Genomic DNA, 4531 nt, shown 5'->3' on the forward strand with positions numbered 1-4531 from the left:
GTGTATGACTGTGTCAGCTGGTCATTATGACTGTGTGTGCATTGTATGGCATGTGCCCGGAATTCACCACCTTCTATGCTTCAGTGCCAACTCCAGTGTGTGGAATATCATGGAATACTACTGGTAAGAGGACAGCGTAGGATGCTAAGTATTCCTTGTGTGTGTTCTCTCAACACAAGCCATTTCACTAGCTAGCTGAAGTTCCGAATACCAGCTGGTGCAGTGAATTGGCTGAATCAAAGGGCTTTTTGATTCTCATCTGGCCTCTGATCACTGACACTTTGCCTCCCAAAGTGCCTTTTGAGAAATGCCCCTTGCCTGTTTCTTTTTTATTCCGATTAAGGCTTCTGTATGTCCGTCTAGGAAAGAATAATTAAGATCTATTAGACACCTCTAAATGATATTAAATCATATAACTTCCATACTGTATGACATACAACATTATTAGTATGAAATTACTGTGAGATAGACTTTGGATAACGGTGTAGTACATACTGTATATACATTCATACATCGTATTGGCCACCACATTGGCTAATGCTGAAAAAAGTTAATTTATAGTCCTGCACACATACACATACACAAATAACATTTTGTATAGTATATGGGCTACTGAGGTTTTTAGCTTTTTTTAATTGAGTGATTTAAATTATTGCTGGCATTTGAATCATGTAGAGACAATGGTGTTATGAATCCTTGACAGCTGTGCCACAGAATCATCATGTGCTCCACAAAGACTCGCTTTACGTACTTAAATTTAAGGATGTAATTCTCAACTTTGCATCTGCAAAGTAGCCACTCTACTTGCAGTATACTGACATTCATGTCAAGTGGCATTGTAATGCTGTGATCTACATATGTTCATCATCTAGAGCAGGGGTGGGCAATTATTTTGGCCCAAGGGCCGCATTGGGTTTAGAAAGTTGACCAAAGGGCCGGATGTCGTAGGCAACTTGCCCGTGCCAATAATAAGAAATGGTGCACGCCAACATAATTACACTATTGTCAGTTATGCCATTCCTGCTAATTGTTTCTAGATGTAGACTTTAGTAATGTAGGTTTCCAAGACCCTTGTTTTAGGTGTCCAATTTAAGAATGAGTGGCCATATGAATCTGCCTTTTTTTCCTGAAAAGGCTCTGAGGGCCGCATGAAATGGCTGAGTGGGCCGCATGTGGCCCCCGGGCCTGAGTTTGCCCACGTCTGGTGTAGAGAGACTATACTGTGTGTATGCCCATATGGACAGGACTCGCCTAATGGCACTGGGAGACGGTGTTACACAATTTTCCCTATCTGTGCCACTACCTGTGTGCGATACTGGGGACAGGATACATTTGTTTGAGGGTTGGTTTCTCTTTGTCTATTCACACCTGCCATATACATTACCTTGACTGTCACTGGGCTATAGTCTAAGTGACATTGCACGGTGTCTTTCAGTCTTAATGTGTGTTAGTGTGTGTACTTAAGTTAGGCCTACTTAAAAGTAAAGTCTGCATTTGCAGTGGAAGTGTAACCAAAAATGGCTGACTGGAAACTCTTACTTTTTTAATGCCTCTTTTTTCTTTCAAGAAATGATTTTCTATTTTGTACATACTTAATGAAACGTTGGTAGTATAATTCCCTAATTCCCTAGCTTGTTACAATGTTGTGTTTGATAACAATATACGTTTGTTTGTTGGTTGGTTTTTATTAGTATTAGCTAAACGTTGGTAATTAGTTTACATTCAGTGTATATTTTAATAATGACTTTTAGGTTGTGATAATTTGACAAATTGTTGCATAATAAAACAAGACAATGTCTATAATCATGCTTTTTATCATCTTTTATTATCTGAAATGCTCTCTTATTAATTGACTAGGCGCTTTTTTTATACATAGTTCCCTGTGGAGTGAATGAGTGGGTATTTTTATTCTATATTATTTTGTATTGTTATATTTATACTACCGGTATATTATATTTCATTATTGTAATTGTATTATTGATTCATCATTTACAGAATAAGAGTAACATCCTTTGCCTGGAGTCTAATGCCATGTTCTGAAGTCCTGTTTTCCCTCTCTGCTACAAATGACATAACACAAACAGCGGCCCACACAAACTCACTCACAGCACAGCCACCCAGCTGCATGCACTTACACAGCTACAAACACAGAGAAGCATGTCCAAGCAACCGTTTACACACACACACTGCCATTTACTACTCTTCAACCTCCCACACCCCCAGCACCAAACACGGACGCACGCACAATATCAGCTTCCAACTCCAGTACCCTCAACATTTCCACTTGATCCTCCACCTGATCCTCCCTACAATGGAGGAATAGATATGGTGTGTGTGTGTGTGTGTGTGTGTGTGTGTGTGTGTGCGTGCGTGCGTGTGTCCGTGCGTGCGTGAGTGCGTGCGTGTTGCACAGGAGACCGGTGAGAATGTTGGCGAGTTGTGTTTTCCTCTAACTAGTTGGTCTTGTTTACTGACTTGCCTGAGGGCTCAATGGGGTGATGTTGGGCTTTGTAAACTGAGCAGTTTGCCCTACAAAACTAAATAGCAATAGCTACATAATTAGTAAAACAAAACGTATGCTGCCTATTGAATCAGTTTCGTAATTTTATAATTCACCAACATGGCCCACATCCAGCGTGAAAGATGGGCAAAGTGTTGGGATACTTGAATTAGGCCAGGGAAGAGAGGGAGCCCAGAATTATCCTGGGCCTGGCCAAAGCTGTCAGCGGCCCTGATCACAACAAAGTACAAATCAGCTGTAAATCACATACAAGCATGGTCCTACATGATGGGCTGCTGTAAATCACATACAAGCATGGTCCTACATGATGGGCTGCTGTAAATCACTTCCAAGCATGGTCCTACATGATGCGCTGCTGTAGGTGAGGGAACTGAAGACTTCAACTCCATAGAGGTTGCCAAGACACGTAACCAAATGAGACGGCAATAGCTTTTGCCCTCACCGTGGCTAATCAAATTCTGGCGCCTGTCAGATAGTAGCCTTGGTCTGCCAATTCTAGTCGAATAAACAAGTAAACTACAGCCCTAAAAGTCCATTTGGTGAGGGCAATGACGTCACGTTGGCAATCTCAATTACCCGCTGAATAAGGGCATTCAGTCTGAAATGTTTATGAGTGAATAAATAAGCAATAGCAATAAAATGTACATAGCACATTATCCTACATAACAGTCATGCAGTGTGCATGAGAGAAAAGAAAGAGAAGAGAGAAGAAAACATATGATAGAAAGTAGGGCTGGGACTCAAATTAATCTTTAGGCTTTTAAATTAATTAATCAAATTAATCACATTGAAATATCTGACTTGAGAACAGTGAAAATGTAAGTTTTTCACATGAATTTTGAATAACAGTAAATAAGCTTAATCTAAAAATATTATTCATTTTTAAAAGAAGAGAGAATTCTTCTCAATTTCAGCAGGCTGTTCACCATCAGGCGTAATACTGCCCTCCACTGGTCTAATCCAGAACTATGTAGCTATATTATAAAATTGTGTTAATTAATTAATCGCATCACGTGATTAATTAATTGAAATTATTGCAGTAATGTCCCAGCCCTAATAGAAAGTAGAAAGAGAGTAGATAACTAAATTTGATGAAAATAGATCAAAATAAAGCTGTTTTTTGTGTTTCTGTTTTAAATCATGATACTGCTAAGGCCGTTGTCCTGTGTGTTGGAGCTCACTCAAAGCAAACCCACTTCTCAAAGCAAACATCTGTTCTGGATTGGAAACTGACTGCAGAGTTTATTGCTTCCTGTAGGATGCAGAAGGACACACACTTGGACATGGAGGTGACATACGTAGTGAGGGGGCCGCCAAGGCATCTGCATGTTATTGTAACAGTAACATTTTTTCCCACAAGCTGTAGCTTAGAACGGCTCATTTTGAAGATAGACAAAAATGACAGTAATGAAGATAAACTTGCAAATCAATCAAAGTATAATAATAAAAGCTGTATGCTTAAAAGTAATAATAACAATAATAATGATGATAATAACAATAATAGCTCTGTTTTATTGAGTGCTTTTCATGGTACTTAAAGATGCTTACAGGTAGGCCTACAGGGTTCCCTACAGGTGCAGGGTTTAGCCTACATACTTTAAAACTATTAAGAGTGTAGGCTAAAAAAATCTTGTAATTTTCAAAGTGCAATAGAATTTACCGACATCAATTTAATGATTTGCACAGACGATTTTCAAACTGATTGCTTAAGTGTACATTATCAGTCCTGCAACAGTCACAAGTGCATGCAACCATTGGAAGTGAATACACAAACATTCTGAGAGAATTTTGCATTACTCACATTGCCAAGTGCCTGGACCAGAATCGATGCCAGTTTTGGAACAAATGGTGATAAAACAATAAAATGATGTCTGTAAATCCATTATACTTTTAAAAAAATACATTAATTTCAATAAACACTGTTTAACAACAAATTAAAGTTATATTACACACACAGAGAGTACACACACATACACACTCTCACACACACACACACACACACACACACAC

The sequence above is a fragment of the Engraulis encrasicolus genome, chromosome 6, assembly GCF_034702125.1.
Source record: "Engraulis encrasicolus isolate BLACKSEA-1 chromosome 6, IST_EnEncr_1.0, whole genome shotgun sequence".
Taxonomy (NCBI): domain Eukaryota; kingdom Metazoa; phylum Chordata; class Actinopteri; order Clupeiformes; family Engraulidae; genus Engraulis; species Engraulis encrasicolus.